Consider the following 17,376-nt stretch of genomic DNA (forward strand, 5'->3'; position numbering starts at 1 on the left):
GCTTCAATATGTCTGTCGTTAGCTTTTTAACTGAGTCATTGCCTTTGCAGCTGACTTGTGGGTTTCCCAAATAATTGGCCAAAGTGGGCAGGGAGGTGACCCACATGAGTAGATTTCAGCAGAATTATTTAAAGGAATGTTGGACGGTGGTCAAAGTGAATGAGTCGTGGAAGCAACTGTACTAATGGATTTTCAACGTGACAAAACTGTCATTCAGTTCACAGCTGGCTCCCTGGAGCTGATGTTGCGCCGTGTAAGGATCCAGAAGGAGATGTTCTTCCATATTAACAGGAGAAAAGAGCCTGCCATAACAAGAAAGAAGTACAACCGGATAACACTCTGGCCTCCAACTGCATCGAAGACACATCCAAACTCAGAAAGTGAAATTGCGGAATATCATTCTGATAACACACAGGATGACAACGCACCCACAGTTCAACAATACCTAAGGAAGGTCAGACCATCATGAGATCCAGGAGGATTAACAAGCCACATGAACATTATACAGACTCTGGGCGGGATTCTCCTAGCCCCTGCCGGGTCGGAGAATCGACGGGGGCCAGCGTGAATCCTGCCCCCACCGTCTCCCGAAGTCTCCGGCACCAGAGATTCGGCGGGGGCGGGAATCGCGCCGCGCCTGTCGGCGTCCCCCACCCCCCCTCCCCCGGTGATTCTCCGGCCTGCGATGGGCCGAAGTCCCGCTGCTGTCATGCCGATCCCGCCGGTGGGAATCAAATCCACCTAACTTACTGGCGGGACCAGGCGGCGCGAGCGGGCTCCGGGATCCTGGGGAGGGCGCGGGGCGATCTGGCCCCGGGGGGGTGCCCCCACGGTGGCCTGGCTCGCGATCGGGGCCCACCGATCGGCGGGCGGGCCTGTGCCGTGGCGGCACTCTTTTCCTTCCGCGTTTGCCATAGCCTTCACGATGGCGGACGCGGAAGTGACCCCCTCCCCTGCGCATGCGCGCGGGTGACGTCAGCAGCCGCTCACCCTCTGGCGCATGCGCGGACTCCCGCTGACCGGCAAATTCCCTTTGGCCCCGGCTGGCGTGGCGCCAAAGGCCTTTCCCGCCAGTCGGCGGGGCGCCAACCACTCCGGCGTGGGCCTCGCCCCTCAAGGTTAGGGCTTGGCCCCTAAAGGTGCGGAATTCTCCACACATTTGGGACGGCCCGACGCCGGAGTGGTTCACGCCACTCCATCCCGCCGGGAACCCCCGCCCCACCGGGTAGGGGAGAATCCCGGCCTCTATCTCTGAAACAGAGATCTATGTTTTGTATGAATAGTTTTCAGAATCGCCCAACTGTGCAGGTATTTCTACTCTTAAAGTACGTAATTGTATCTTGGGTGCAAAACAGGGCATGCCGTGATTATTATTTTCAGGGAATGTGGAGAAAAGTAAGTAACCAGCTATAAAGCAGCATGTAACCAGTAGCTGGTATTGTGTGTGTAGGAATTGCAGCTGTGTTACCCTTGTGACTAATAGTTACTGGCTCCATAAATGAGATGTCCGCTGAGCCATCTGTGATCCATCTTCAAATAAACCAAACCTATGTAAAATCTACCAGGGCTGATGTGAGATTGGTGAGTTTGTGTAAAGCAGAAACAGAAACACAATGGACAGATTTGACCAAAAGGTTTCTAAGTGTGGTAGCGAGCAGAAACATCCGAGAGCTTCCCGACGCACGGCCCGGCGAAGCTGTCACAGCTATAAAACGATAATGGGTCCGCTTAACGAGGCCCCATGGGCTTCACGCCACAAACGCTGGTCCAGCCGGCTGATTCGCTGGGAATATACCTGCCGCCCACCCCCACTAACAATGGAGAGAAGCACTTAAACCAATCCTGTACAGTCACCCCCACACAGCTTGCAGCCCTGCCGCCGAGGAGACCAGCCCCACGATTCGGGGACGCCGACGTGGGCAGATTACTGAACGTGGTAGAGGCCAGATGGAAAGGTCTCAGAGGGTCAGCCACAGGGCAGCTAGTGCTGCCTGGCAGGAAGCTGCCACAGCCGTGAGCTCGGGGAGTGTGAGCAGGAGGCCCGGCACCCAGTGCCGGAAGGAGGTCAGCGACTTCCATCGGGCCGCATGGGTGAGTTGGGCCTCGACCTCCCTGTTGCACGATCAATTGCACAAAGACTCAGATTGGGTACAACTGTGGCTTTATTGCAGTCAGATGCGTGGCCTCCTACTGCAGCTGGTGAAATGGCAGATCAATGGACGACATGCATATTTATACAGCTCCTAGTGGGCGGAGCCAGCGGGCAGGGGCTACCGGCGAGCCTGTAGTATAGGTCCTACCTTACATCCCCTAATACAGGTGTACAGTGGTTCACCACATTCACCCCCTGTTAAAAATGAGTCCGGCGGGGGTGGTGTGGAACTATATACAATGTTACGAATTATGTACAGTATCTTACAGAATGAGTGGGGAAGGACAAAAATGTCCATTTTGAAGGTCCGGTGCCCGTCAGAGGTTCAGTCGATCCGGTGCTTTGACGATTCGCTGGGAGCGACGTAACGGTGGCGGCGATGTCGGTGCTGGTGTCACCGACGTTGGTGCTGGCGGTGTTGGTGCTGGCCAGTAGTCGGATGATCCCGGGAGCGTGCCAAAATCCTCTTTGTCTTCTTGCGTGGACAGGGAAAGGAGGGATGGACCTGGTGGGGTTAATGTTGGTAGCTGGTGGAGGGGAGGGTGGCGCATGGGTGGGGAAGTGTGTTTGGCTGGAACCTGACGGTGCCAGGTCCCGGAGGGAGACAGTATCTTGGCGGCCGTCGGGGAACTCCACGTAGGCATACTGGGGGTTGGCGTGGAGCAAGTGTACCCTGTCCACCAAGGGGTCCGCCTTGTGGAGTCGGACGTGCCTACGGAGCAGGACCGGTCCTGGAGCTGCGAGCCAAGTTGGGAGAGACACCCCGGATGTGGACTTCCCGGAGAAGGTAAAAACACGTTCATGGGGTGTGTTATTTGTGTCAGTGCACAGTAGTGACCGGATGGAGAGGACCTCCTACCAGCGAGCGGCTGGGAGGTTTCTGGACCATGGGGCCAACTGGACAGCCCTCCAAACCATCCCGTTCTCCCTCTCTACCTGCCCATTTCCAGGGGGGTTGTAGCTGGTTGTCCTGCTGGAGGCAATACCCCTGCTGAGCAGGAACTGACGCAGCTCATCACTCATGAATGAGGATCACCACACTCCCCAATGCCATTCTCCTCATTCCACCACCTCCCCTCCATGGCCCAATCTGAGCCAAGGAGAGCCAGAGGGGACCACCGTCAAAGTGTCGCAGCTTTCACCCCCAAAGATAGTGGTCAGACTTCTGGGGCACATTCTGGTGACACCACACAGTTGCTGATGTACATCAGTGGAGGCAGGAACTCCCAGGTGAGACAGCAGTCGGAGGTCTGCTGGATTCCAGGACCCAGCTGGGTCCCTGTCAGATGCTAAGCCTCTGGACCAGGTTTACCTGGAGCTGATGCAGATGGTAGAATGTGGCCTTAAGATACCGAGGGGGGTGTCAGCGACCCTCCAGCAGATCCATAGCTGATTGGAGGAGGCCTAGAGGCTGTGGAGCAGGAGATGGCACCAGCAATGCGTGACTGCAGTGGAGAGCCTGGAGCACGACGTCGGCAGCATGAGTGGAAATGCCCAAGGTGTGGCTCAGTCAGTGACAGCCACAGCTCAGCACCTCAACAGCTTGCCCCAGTCACTGGGAGGCATGACCCAGTAGCAGGTGGACCATGATGAGGCGCTGTGGGGCATATATCCCAGTCTCAGGTTGGCATTGCCGAGGCCCTCCTGAGAACGTCCCGGACCCTCCAGCCTCAGAGCCCCCAGAGGACACCCTCCAGCGTCATCGAATGACATAGGGCGCAGTAGGTGGTAGGCTGCCTCCACCTCTGATGTGCATCATGGGGGCACACATATGTTCAGCAGTAGAGCAAAAAGTAGGTTGAGGATCAGCGAGAGGGCACGGGGGGAGAAGGATGTGGGGAGGAGGTAAGGAGTGGTTGGGTGAGGGGGGGGGGGTTGAGAAGGGGGCACCATCGGGGTTTGGGGCAGTTGGGGACACATTTGTTATATAATAAATATCGTTGACCTCAACCAATATGACATCTCTGGCACTTTTTTCTGCAATTCAGGCCGAGCAGCATTCCCATGACCCATTGCCCCATCTATTCAGACACGAGGTCTTGGAACCCTCTTCCCTCCCCCCGCCTACCTGACAGCCCTACCCATGAACCCATGGCCACAGTGGGGCCCCTACTCACCAGACCCCCACACCTTGCACCCCAGACACATGTATGTAACGTTACCTGTACCAGGCGCTGGTCCTCTCCTCGGTGCACACACCCACGCTCTGGGTGCTGAATGTTCCAGGTGCTGGGGCCCAGTCCCTGGGGGTTCGGATGTTGGCTGCTGGGATGTCAGGCAATAGCTCCCACATGCTGCTTGACACGCCTATCCACGCCTACCCACTTGGAGTGTTGGAAATGCTCACTTAAGTACAATTGCCAATTATTACCTGTAGCTTTCAGCTTCGCGGTCAGAAGCCTCCACGGTCAGAGGGAGTTATGGGCGGTCAATGGGGCAGGCGGGCAGGGGCTGTGGTTGCCCGCGGAAACAGGAACACACATGGATCCAGAGGTTGGCATGGTAGAACCATGTACACTAAGACACCCATCTCTTGTTAGTCAAGGACAGTATTACGTTGGCAGAAAGGACATTTGATGAGGACTCGTCTACTGAGGTAGTATGGGCTGAGATTAGAAACAGGAAAGGAGCGGTCACCCTGTTAGGAGTTTTCTATAGGCCTCCAAAAAGTTCCAGAGATGTAGAGGAAGGGATTGCAAAGATGATTCTGGATAGGAGCGAAAGTAACAGGGTAGTTGTTATAGGAGACTTTAACTTTCCAAATATTGACTGGAAACGCTATAGTTCGAGTAATTTAGATGGGTCCGTTTTTGTCCAATGTGTGCAGGAGGGTTTCCTGACACAGTATGTAGCTAGGCCAACGAGAGGCGAGGCCATATTGGATTTGGTACTGGGTAATGAACCAGGACAGGTGTTAGAGTTGGAGGTAGGTGAGCACTTTGGTGATAGTGACCACAATTCAATTACATTTACTTTTGCGATGGAAAGGGAGAGGTATATACCGCAGGGCAAGGGTTATAGCTGGGGGAAAGGCAATTATGATACGATGAGGCAAGACTTCGGATGCATCGGATGGGGAGGGAAACTGCAGGGGATGGGCACAATTGAAATGTGGAGCTTGTTCAAGGAACAACTACTGCGTGTCCTTGATAAGTATGTACCTGTCAGGCAGGGAGGAAGTAGTCGAGCGAGGGAACCATGGTTTACTAAAGTAGTTGAATCACTTATCAAGAGGAAGAAGGAGGCTTATGTAAAGATGAGACGTGAAGGTTCAGTTAGGGCGCTCGAGAGTTACAAGTTAGCAAGGAAGGACCTAAAGGGAGAACTAAGAAGAGCCAGGAGGGGACATGAGAAGTCTTTGGCAGGTAGGATCAAGGATAACCCTAAAGCTTTCTATAGATATGTCAGGAATAAAAGAATGACTAGGGTAAGAATAGGGCCAGTCAAAGACAGTAGTGGGAAGATGTACGTGGAGTCCGAGGAGATAGGAGGGGTGCTAAATGAATATTTTTCGTCAGTATTCACACAGGAAAAAGACAATGTTGTCGAGGAGAATACTGAGATACAGGCTACTAGACTAGAAGGGCTTGAGGTTCATAAGGAGGAGGTGTTAGCAATTCTGGAAAGTGTGAAAATAGATAAGTCCCCTGGGCCGGATGGTATTTATCCTAGGATTCTCTGGGAAGCTAGGGAGGAGATTGCTGAGCCTTTGGCCTTGATCTTTATGTTGTCATTGTCTACATGAATAGTGACAGAAGACTGGAGGATCACAAATGTTGTCCCCTTGTTCAAGAAGGGGAGTAGAGACAACCCCGGTAACTATATACCAGTGAGCCTTACTTCTGTTGTGGGAAAAGTATTGGAAAGGTTTATAAGAGATAGGGTGTATAATTATCTGGAAAGGAATAATTTGATTAGAGATAGTCAACACGGTTTTGTGAAGGGTAGGTCGTGCCTCACAAACCTTATTGAGTTCTTTGAGAAGGTGACCAAACAGGTGGATGAGGGTAAAGCAGTTGATGTGGTGTATATGGATTTCAGTAAAGTGTTTGATAAGGTTCCCCACGGTAGGCAATTGCAGAAAATACGGAGGCATGGGATTCAGGGTGATTTTGCAGTTTGGATCAGAAATTGGCTAGCTGGAAGAAGACAAAGGGTGGTGGTTGATGGGAAATGTTCAGACTGGAGTCCAGTTACTAGTGGTGTACCACAAGGATCTATTTTGGGGCCACTGCTGTTTGTCATTTTTATAAATGATCTAGAGGAGGGCGTAGAACAGGGGTGGGAAAACTATGGCCCGCGGGCCGCATGCGGCCCGACAAAGGTTTTTATGCGGCCCGCCAATGAGGTGCCCGGAACCATAACCGGCATATTTGAAAAGCCGCCGGGGAAAAGCTGCTGAAGTAAATGCGCTTATTCAATAAGCTCTTGGGGGATAAGGGGACCTATCTAATGACACCAGGACAGCTTGTCGTCTCTCAGAAGACAAGAGGTGAACAGGAGGCCAAAGTGCCTCCTGATCACCTCTGTGTCCATGTGCACGCTGAGAAGACTTTGAAAGAGCCAAATCATATTTGCAGCACATGAACTGCAAAGTGTTTTTATCTGGAAACATTTCCCTGCAGACAGCTCAAATGAATTGTGTTGAGAGTCAGGATGTGGCTGCTGTTTGCAGCATCAGTATCGACCTTCCAGCTTGAGCCACCAGCTCCTTCTCCAAATACCTGAACAGCACTCAGTGGACCTGCCAGCCCCATTCAGCCACTCTGCTTGGTTCTCCCCTGTCCACTGCCCACCTACCAACGCTAATTGGTTGTCAACATTTAACAGTCTGGAAATGGTCCATTCATGCAAAAGTGTTTTGTTTGGGGGAAGTTATGGCCCAAATGTGTGCAGTAATTCAAATTAAATACCCTGAGCATCTTGAGGTACGGTTGTCAGACATGTCAAGGGTGCGGAGTCTGCACGCTCTCCCCGTGCCTGCGTGGGTTTCCTCCGGGTGCTCCAGTTTCCTCCCACAAGTCCCAAAAGACATGCTTGTTAGATGAATTAGACATTCTGAATTCTCTCTCAGTGTACCCGAACAGGTGCCGGAATGTGGCAAGTAGGGTCTTTTCACAGTAACTTCATTGCAGTATGCATGTAAGCCTACTTGTGACACTAATAAGGATTATTATTATTAAAATGAGGATTTCACATAATTTCCCATTGAGATAAAGGAAAATAATCCCTTCTGCAGTCTCATGGAGCATTAAGAATCCAAGGAGCCGTTACCCAACCACTGTCTTAGCTAGAACTAATCTGGTCAAATCGAGGAAATAATTATATCTGAAATAATTTTAGTCAGAGACACAACATTTAAAAAGTATTTTAATTTAGAAACCTGGGGCGAAATTCTCCGACCCCACGCAGGGTCGGAGAATTGGCCAGCGGCGGTGTTATTCCCGCTCCCGCCGGGTTTTTAAATCTCCGACCGGCCAAAAACCGACGTTGTGCAAATCCCGCCGGCAGCCTCTGAGAACAGCTGGCGCCGGCGGGATTTCATTATATTTTTACTTTCACCAAATCTCCGGCCCGGATGAGCCGGAGTCCCGCCGACGTGGCCATGGGTCACGTCGGCGAAAAACAGAGTAGCTTTAATACGGCGTCAATCATCAGTGACCTAGGGCGAGTGCGGGGGAGGGGGGGGGGGGGAAGAGAGAGAGTGTCCCGGCGTTTGCGGGGGGGGGGGGGGTGGAGAGAGAGAGAGAGTACCGGCGTTTGGGGGTGGGGGAAAGGGGGGGAGAGAGAGTGTCTTGGGGGGGGGGGGGGGGATGCGGCGTTGAGGGGGGGGGTGCGGCGTTGAGGGGGGGGGTGCGGCGATGACAGGGGGGGGTTGCGGCGTTGAGAGAGAGAGGGGGTACCGGCGTTGAGAGAGATGGGGGGGGTGGTGTTGGAGGGGGGTAGGGGTGGTGGGGAGGGAGGTAGGGGTGGTGGTGAGGGGGATAGGGGTGGTGGTGAGGGGGGTAGGGGTGCTGGTGAGAGGGGTAGGGGTGGTGGTGAGGGGGTAGGGGTGCTGGGGAGGGGGGTAGGGGTGGTGGGGGTGGGTAGGGGTGGGGGGGTAGAGGTGGGGGTAGGGATAGGGGTGGGGGGGGGTTGGGGGCAGCGGCGCCCCCCCCTCTGCCCCCACCCCACCACCCCTATCCCCCTCCCACCACCCCTACCCCCTCCCCACCACCCCTACCCCCCTCCAACGCCCCTACCCCCCTCACCACCCCTACCCCCCTCATCACTCCTACCCCCCTCACCACCACCCCTACCCCCCTCACCACCACCCCTACCCCCCTCACCACCACCCCTACCCCCCTCACCACCACCCCTACCCCCCTCCAACGCCGTCCCCCCCTCTCTCTCATGCCGGTACACACACCCCCCTCCCCCTCCCTTTGACGGCCGGTACCCACACCCCCCTCCCCCTCCCTCTGAAGGCCGGTACCCACACCCCCTCACTCTGAAGGTCGGTAAACACGCACCCCCCCTCTCCCCCTCTCCCCCCTCCTCCCCCCTCTCCTCCCCCCTCCTCCTCCCCCCCCCTCCTCCCCCCCTCCCCCTCTCCTCCCCCTCTCCTCCCCCCTCTCCTCACCCCCTCTCCTCCCCCCTCCCTACCTCCACCCTCCCTCCCTCCCCCCCTCCCACCCCCTCCCTCCCTCCCCCCTCCTCCCCATCCCTCCCCCTCCCCCCTCCCTCCCCCTCCCCCTTCCATCCCCCTCCCCCCTCCCTTCCCCTCCCCCTCCCTCCCCGTCCCTCCCCCTCCCCCTCCCTCCCCCTCCCTCCCCCCTCCTCCCCCTCCCCCCTCCTCCCCCTTCCTCTCCTCCCCTTCCTCTCCTCCCCCTTCCCTTCCCCCTTTCCCCCCTCCCTCACCTCCCCCCTCCCCCCTTCCCCCCCCTCTCCTCCCCCCTTCCCCTTCCTTTCCTCCCCCTTCCCCCTCCCTCTCCTCCCCCTTCCCCCTCTCTCCTCCCCCCTTCCCCCTCTCTCCTCCCCCCTTCCCCCCTCCCTCTCCTCCCCCCTTCCCCCCTCCCTCTCCTCCCCCCTTCCCCCTCCCTCTCCTCCCCCCTCTCCTCCCCCCCTCTCCCCCTTCCCCCTCCCTCTCCTCCCCCTTCCCCCCTCCCCCCTTTCCCCCCGCTCCTCCCCTTCCCCCTCCCTCTCCTCCCCTTCCCCTCCCTCTCCTCCCCCTTCCCCCTCCCTCTCCTCCCCCTTCCCCCCTCCCTCTCCTCCCCTTCCCCCTCCCTCTCCTCCCCCCTTCCCCCTCCCTCTCCTCCCCCTCCCTCTCCTCCCCCTCCCTCTCCTCCCCTCCCTCTCCTCCCCCTCCCCCTCCCTCTCCTCCCCCCTCCCACTCCCTATCCTCCCTCCTCCCCCTCCCTCTCCTCCCTCCTCCCTCTCCTCCCCCTCCCTCCTCCCTCTCCTCCCCCTCCCTCCTCCCTCTCCTCCCCCCTCCCTCCTCCCTCTCCTCCCCTCCCTCCTCCCTCTCCTCCCCCTCCCTCTCCTCCCCCTCCCCCTCCCTCTCCTCCCCCTCCCCCTCCCTCTCCTCCCCCCTCCCCCCTCCCCCTCCCTCTCCTCCCCCTCCCCCTCCCTCTCATCCCCCCTCCCCCTCCCTCTCCCTCTCCTCCCCCCTCCCCCCTCCCTCTCCTCCTCCCTCCGTCTCCTCCCCCCCTCCCGCTCCTCCCCCCTCCCTCTCCTCCCCCCTCCCTCTCCTCCTCTCCCCACGTTGGTACCCGTCCTCTCTCTCTCAATGCGCCACTTCTGCAGCGCATTAAAATGACGCGTATGGCGTCGGTCCGATGCTGGCCCCTCCGGGAACGGAGATTAGCGGCCTAAAAGAAGGCCCCGACGCCGGAGTCATCTGCACCGCTTTTGCTCGCCGGAAATCGGCGTCACGACGGTCCGCGGAGAATTTTGCCACTTATGACTAATCTTTACAAAATTATAATCTTTTCTTCCAAGGTATTTTGGAGCAAATGTATTATATTAGCTGCAGAAAGGTGAAATAGCAATTGTAAAACTAAATAGTTAAATTGCTTACAATCAGTCTAAATGGTTCCTAGCTTTTTAAAATACGATCTCAGGTAATGCTGATATGTTTTTGAAAAAAACGAAAGCTCAGTAAAATCTTACACGACAAAATAACAAACATTCTTGAATCTTTGCTGCTTCTTAAAGAAATTACTTCCTGCTGTACAGTTAGATCTGTGAAATAGCCACTTACCGTCATGACAGCTTTAATGAAGTAAATAAGAAGATGTATATCTGCTAAACTCTTCTGGTGAAGGATGTCGAGTCAGTGCTGCTTCTTATCGTTTGAACAATATTATTTGTAATTCTTTTCTATTTAACTCGGCACAAGAGGCATGTAATGAGTTGAGTGCGAGAATCCATCCACTCATTGGTAGATATTTTGGGAATGCTTGCAATACTTATAGGTTCTGACAGAATTCATTTTTCCTGTTTTTTTGGCTGTTTTGATCGTTTGCACCTCTTACTGCCTTTGCCTGTCTTCCCGTATCCAGAATTGAGCTATTTGTTATGCAGCAAGTAGTCTGTTAGGAATGTGTAGTTGCGAGACTAAATGTTCTACTGATATCTGCCAAATGTGAAAAAATACCATTATTTTTATTGTTCTGCATTAAGGCAATGGTACTCCGTGTTCAACAGATTAAACATATCCCCTCTCTTGCTTTTACTTTCCTTGATTCCTTCCTCCTTGTTTTGGATTTTAGAATTATGTTATCAGGCATTCAAATGGAAAATGCTTCAAAGTTTAATTTGTCCACTGTCCAATGTGCAACTAACTAGTGCCAAAGCTAGGGGTGAAATAAGTATTGATCACGATGAATACTGAAGGAAATATTTTAACACAGGTTGCCCCATGGAAGCTGAACAGTCAGGCAGTTAAACACTCCCCGGAGACGTACCTGCTGACATCCTGCTCTCCCCAGAGACGTACCTGCTGACATCCTGCTCCCTTCCTGACTGCTGCAAATTGTTGAGGAGGAAGAGATTAACAAGGGAAACCAGTGAGGTGCTTTTTTAAAAATATACTGTTGACAACAGGGGCTATTTTATGAAAGGAAGTACCTTTCAGGCGGGCACGATAGCATCATTTAAGAAGCATCTAGACAGGTATATGAATGGGCGGGAAGTAGACCTTGGAAAATAGGAGACAGGTTTAGATAAAGGATCTGGATCGGCGCAGGCTGGGAGGGCCGAAGAGCCTGTTCCTGTGCTGTAATTTTCTTTGTTCTTTGTTCTTTGTTCTTTCCTAATAGGAGAGATTAATGGAAGTAAGGGATCCAAAAGCTGTGTTAAAACTTTGGGTGGGACATTCCGGTCGTTCGAGCCAGCGAGATCTTCCAGTCTCACTGACGGTGACCCCCCGCCATGGGTTTTCTGGCTGTGGAGAGTGCAGACAACAGGAAACCCTGTTGACAGCACCGGGATTGGAAGATTCCACTGCAGGCCAGACCGTCTCTGGCACTGTAAGACATGCCATAGGCATGAACAATCCTGCCCTTTATTTCATAGAATTTACAGTGCAGAAGGAGGCCATTTGGCCCATCGAGTCTGCACCGGCTCTTGGAAAGAGCACCCTACCCAAGCCCATACCTCCACCCTATCCCCATAACCCAGTAACCCCACCTAACACTAAGGGCAATTTGGACCCTAAGGGCAATTTATCACGGCCAATCCACCTAACCTGCACATCTTTGGACTGTGGGAGGAAACCGGAGCACCCGGAGGAAACCTACGCACACATGGGGAGAACGTGCAGACTCCACACAGACAGTGACCCAAGTCGGGATTCGAACCTGGGACCCTGGAGCTGTGAAACATGTGTGCTATCCACAATGCTACCATGCTGCCCCTATGAAGGCAAGATGACCAATAATCCTGTGGTGGCTCGAGACATACACTGGGAGCTTCCAAGTAGTTAAGAAAGGGATTTATTGATGAAAGGCAAAGGCAGTTTGGTAACAGGCACAGAACACTATACAACAGGTCTTAACACTTCGGCTCCCTGGACAACACTCCCTGCGGTCCTGCTGCCAGGGCCCCGCACAAAATACCTATTGGCCAAGGTTCACGCACTCCTGTGCGATTGGCACGGAGTTAGTCACATGGTCTCAGAACCCACCCCCATGAAGGGACCACTCTACCACATTCCTCCCGCTGAAGTCCCTTATTACACTACTCCAAAAATCTACATACAAATGTTATGAGACAACAACTTCAGCGGGTGTGACCCCTGTCGTGGAATGGGGGATTGAGGTGCACAACAACAAATGTAAGATGCGGCATGGTGGAGCAGTGGTTAGCACGGCTGCATTATAACACCAAGGACCCAGGTTCGATCCCGGCCCCGGGTAACTGTCCATGTGTAGTTTGCACTTTCTACCCTTGTCTGCGTGGGGCTCACCCCGACAACCCAAAGATGTACAGAGTAGGTGGATTGGACGTGCTAAATTGCCCCTTGTACTGGGACACTTGAACGGCCCTCAACTCATTGGGGACACACAAAAGTCATATGTTTGTAGCCCGCAAACTGTCAGAAATGTCACCTTCTGTTTGTCCTCACCTGTGATCTCATTCGCACTAAAAAATAGGGGAGCCATTCAATGTTCCAACTCCAATCCTCAGTCCCTTAGTTAAATGGGTCTAGTTTACCAATAATAGACATTTCCACTCATGGTCTGAATGATTTTGGCTCTCTAGTTTCTCAACTGATCCTTCCTTCCCCACTTAAGTCAAGACAGCTATGGCGGCAGTAGCAGGTGACTTGAAGTGGTCTCTGTGGGAGGGGGCGTGTCCATGGGAGGGGGGTATCCTGGGAAAGGGAGGGAGCCCTGTGTCTGTGGCAGGGGTGTCTGTGATCTCAGGGAGGATCCTTTTTTAAATTTTTATTTCTTTTCAATCAGAGCTCTGTTTAAAAACGATGCCCTGATTTTTTGAAAGACAGACTTTCCTTTTGCCTTTTTTTAAAATATAAATTTGGAGTACCTAATTCATTTTTCCAATTAAGGGGCAATTGAGCATGGCAAATTCACCGACCCTGCACATCTTTTGGGTTGTGGGGGAGAAACCCACGCAAACACAGGGAAAATGTACAAACTCCATGCGGATAGTCCCCCAGGGCTGGGATTAAACATGGGATCTCAGTGTCGTGAGGCAACAGGGCTAACCCACTGCGCCACCGTGCTGCCCTTCCTTTAGCCTTTTTGACTATTTTAGGTAACTGTTCATGACATTTCAATGACCCATGTAGCTGGTTCCCAAAATCTCATTTGATATTTCCACTGTTTTCTAGATTCTTACCCTTCGGAGAGTGCTAATTTAATTTTTTTTTACAAGACCGCGCAATTGCCTTCGTTGAAATCCATTGGCCACAATGTTACCCATTGGCTTAATTTGTCAACTTTTATTTGTAATGTCATGCTTCCTTCTACACTGTTTATAACACTGAGACCTCTGTGTCAACATCAAATTTGGATGCACTGGTCTACTAGCCCATCATCTAAATCATTGGAAATGAATGATTGAGAACCCAACCCAGATCCTTGCGGGATGCCACTAGTCACATTCTGCCAATTCTGCCATTGTCCCTACTCTCTGTCCCTTACCACTTACCAGTCACCAAATTTGCAGTCAATTCTATGAGCTCCCACTTCAGTTAGCAGTCTCTTGTCTTTTGGAAGTCCATATAAATAATTTCTATTTTCCTTTCTTTGGCTGTCACTTTAGTCACCTGTTCAAAACATTTAAACCAGATTCACAGGCCAACGCTTTACAAATCCATGCTGGTTTTCTATGATCAGCTGGAAATCCTCAAGGTATTCAGTCACCCCATTAATTATAAACTCTGGTCATTTCCTCATTGGTTTATATTTCCCTCTCACCTTTCTGAAATAACTGAATGACATGATTAATTTGACAATCCATGGGAAAAGTTTTGATATTGAGAGAACTTCGGAAGATTATAGTTTAGGCGTCGGCAGTCATATCACCATCTCCCTTTAAACTCCAGATGGAAACCACCTGGTCCTGGGGATTTGTCAGACTTCGTGACATCAGATTCTTCTTTACTGTTATTTTGCTTGCATTTCTGACCCAAATACGATGTTAAATTTTATTCCTTTCTCATAGTTCTCATAGACAAAATGCAGAATGGACAGAGGCAAACTCCTAATCCATCTCCTAACTTGCTCCAAAAACCAATTCAAAATCAAACTGAATTTAATTCATGGTCGCCACAAGAGAGATGTATCAGATCCAAGCTGACAAGAACAGGCATTAAACCTGATCTCATGCTTGATCATAGCCAGAAGATCGAGAAGCCGAGAAGGGTGCGGCACGGTAGCACAGTGGTTAGCACTGTTGTTTCAAAGTGCCGGGGCCCAGGTTCGATTCCCGGCTTGGGTTGCTGCCTGTGCGGAGTCTGCACATTCTACCCGTGTCTGCGTGGGTTTCCTCCAGTTTCCTCCCACAGTCCAAAAATGTGCGGGTTAGGTGGATTGGTCACACTAAAATGCCCTGTAGTGTCCAAATATTTGGTGGGGTTGCTGGGTTAGGGGATAGGGTGGAGGTGTGGGTTTAGGTAAGGTGCTCTTTCAGGGGCCGATGTAGACTCGATGGGCCGAATGGAATACTTCTGCACTGTAAATTTTATGATTCTATGATAAGTGATTTAAAAATGTTTTGTGTTGGTTTTGGTATCCCTTGCAAGTTTATTTTAACACTCCCTTTCTGTAACTCTAACAATCTGTATCATCACCTTTGCTGCTCATTGTATGTTTCCCATCTGCTAGAAAATGCATTTTTAATATTTTCTTTTAGTTTTGTGTTATCTCTCACCTGCATATTTCTGCTGAAAACATTCTGAGACACATTCAAGAAATGTTTTATGCACACATTTCTTATTTTTCTCCCCTTTTCAATCGCTTTGCATTTTGTAGTTTTGTCTAAAGCACAATTTCTGACATTTATTCCACTCGTTTCTTGTTTATCATTGAACTATTATTCATGCTACTTTTTCCACCAAGTTCTACTTCCCCACCCAATTAAGCATTTAAATTATTTGTGACCACTCATTTTATCCTTTTTGTCAGGAACCTCGTTCAGGTGGAGCCATTCCAATGGTACAGTTGCTTCTTGTCACAGTGCTGATGTCAGTGTCCAATGAAATGGAACCCCTCTTTCCCACACCACTCCTTCCAAATAATAATAATCTTTATTAGTGTCAATAGTAAGCTTACATTAACACTGCAATGAAGTTACTGTGAAAATTCCCTAGTTGCCACACTCCAGCGCCTGTTTGGATACACAGAGGGAGAATTCAGAATGTCCAATTCACCTAACAAGCACGTGGGAGGAGGAAACTGGAGCACCCGGAGAAAACACATGCAGACACGAGGAAAACATGCAGACTCCACACAGACAGTGACCCAAGCCTGGAATTGAACCATGGTCCACTGTGAAGCAACTGTACTAAACACTGTGCTCCCGTGTCGCCCATAACAATCAAGGGCTCATCCGCTTTATAAGGTTATTGAGTAATTCCCAGTCCACCTGAAACCCCTGGGTGGCCAGGGATAGTGCAGGGTGGCTCCCTGGTCCTCCCCCTGGAACTCGGGCACCTTGCAACTGCCCAGCTGGCATCTTGGCACTGCCACCCTGGCATTGCCAAGCTTCCACGGGGCACTAGCAAGTTGGCAGGAGCACTGCAAGGGTGCCCAGGTGCAAGGGTGGCTCTGCCAAGGGTCAGGGCCTGAAGGGGGCCATACAGCTGAAAGGAGCATGGAGGATGAGTTTGAAGTGTGGGGGTTGCAGAGCAGGTAAGTAGGTGCCTCTGAAGAGGGGAGGCCCCAGGGACCCCATAGAAAGGCATCCTCACTTGGGGAGGTGTGAGGTAGTGTCCACGTGTGTGGGGGGTGACATTGCCCATGGGCACCGGTTTGCGATTCTCCAACCCCTCCAAACCGGTGTCATCACGACGCATGCCACGTGCAGTCGCAAGGCCGTTGCTGCCTCATCGGCCGGCCTACTCACGATCCTCTTTAACCGATGGACCGAGTTCCCGACGGCGCAAGCATATTCTCCCTCTCAATTTTCAGACTATGGATTTCCTCCACCACCTCCATTTCGACTGATATCTTTTCAGATTTGCTTTCCTGAGCAAACACTATTGCAGAGAATTCATTAATATTCCAGCCTTCTCTTAAGTCTCAAATATATATCATCCTCTTTATTCCTACAAGGACCCATCCACCTCTTCCGACCCCCTTCCTATTTACATGCTGGGAGAACATTTTTGGGTTACCTTTCATGTTGACTGTCATTCTCTCCTCGGATTCTCTCTTTGCCAATACTATTTTCCTCTTCACTTCTCTTCTCAACCTATCGCATTTGAACTGGTTCTCACTTGGAAGGGTGGGATTTTCTGACTGATCCCGCCGAAGCAACCCTCCCACGGTGGGTTGCCCAACAACGGAGTTGGCGAGCCATACAAATTGCCATTGACTTCAGTGGGACCAGAAGATCCCACCAGTGGCCAATAGCTCGCTGCGTCCCTAGTGGGGAAACCTGGCACTAGGGCTGAGTGGGGGGGGGGGGGGGAGAATTCTGGCGGAAGAATTCACCAGCAATGCATTATATACCCTCCTTTGTTGTTTCTTCATCATTTCTACCTTCTACCTCCTTCTCCATCCAAGGTGTCCTGTTTACCCTCCTATCCCTATAACAATTTGTAAATAGCTCTGGTAATAATCTGGGGTTACAACCGCTGATGTCTTGCTTTTTAGATCCTCCCCTGCCCCTCACCTCCCTCTCACAAATTCTTTCAAGCTGATTTAGGACATCCCTCACCCTGGAACCAGGAAGACAGTACACCCTGTGATATTCCCAATTCTGCTTACAAAGAATGGTATCTGCCCTCCTAGTTATTAAATCCTTTACAAGTACCACATGACCCTCCTTTTCCTTCAGGGTTCCTGGTTTGCATTCTCGGTGTCCTTCTGTCATTCATTACTCCCATCCTCACAGGTCACAAGTACATTGTATCCATTGAAGAGGATCATTTTCTGCCAATCCTCATTCTCTAACACAAAACAGAAAATGCTGGAAAATCTCAGCAGGTCTGACAGCATCTGTGGAAAGAGAACACAGTTAATGTTCCGGATGGTGGGCACATTCTCCCA

General features: G+C 51.9%; 1 protein-coding gene across 3 annotated transcripts in view; it reads right to left on the minus strand.

Annotated features, from left to right (window-relative positions):
- LOC119960832 (collagen alpha-3(VI) chain) overlaps positions 1 to 10,694 on the minus strand; it is a 105,789-nt gene extending 95,095 nt beyond the window's left edge. Inside the window, exon 1 of one of the 3 annotated variants that reach the window (XM_038788430.1) lies at positions 10,395 to 10,694. The gene's annotated coding sequence lies outside the window, so the exon portion shown is untranslated. The remainder of the gene's footprint in view (positions 1 to 10,394) is intronic. The other 2 variants (XM_038788422.1, XM_038788438.1) reach the window with 2 other exon arrangements.
- Between the last annotated feature and the right edge of the window lie 6,682 nt (positions 10,695 to 17,376).

This window comes from Scyliorhinus canicula, chromosome 2, assembly GCF_902713615.1.
Source record: "Scyliorhinus canicula chromosome 2, sScyCan1.1, whole genome shotgun sequence".
NCBI classification, from domain to species: Eukaryota; Metazoa; Chordata; class Chondrichthyes; order Carcharhiniformes; family Scyliorhinidae; genus Scyliorhinus; species Scyliorhinus canicula.